Genomic DNA, 240 nt, shown 5'->3' on the forward strand with positions numbered 1-240 from the left:
ACAAGATGGCTCATTTGGCAGCGGTACCAGACACCATTGACGGAGTCGGTACAGCAACGCTGTTCGTGGATCGTGTTTTCCGTCAACACGGACTCCCAGAGTCGATTGTCTTCGATAGAGACCCCCGTTGCCCGGATAAATTTTGGTCGACTATCTTCAAGGTGCTTGGCACCAGGTTAGAAATGTCGACAGCGGATCATCCGCAGACCGATGGTCAAACCAAAAGGGTGAATCGCGTCA

Source organism: Plasmopara halstedii (assembly GCF_900000015.1).
Source record: "Plasmopara halstedii genome assembly, contig: Scaffold_2061, whole genome shotgun sequence".
Lineage (NCBI taxonomy): Eukaryota > Oomycota > Peronosporomycetes > Peronosporales > Peronosporaceae > Plasmopara > Plasmopara halstedii.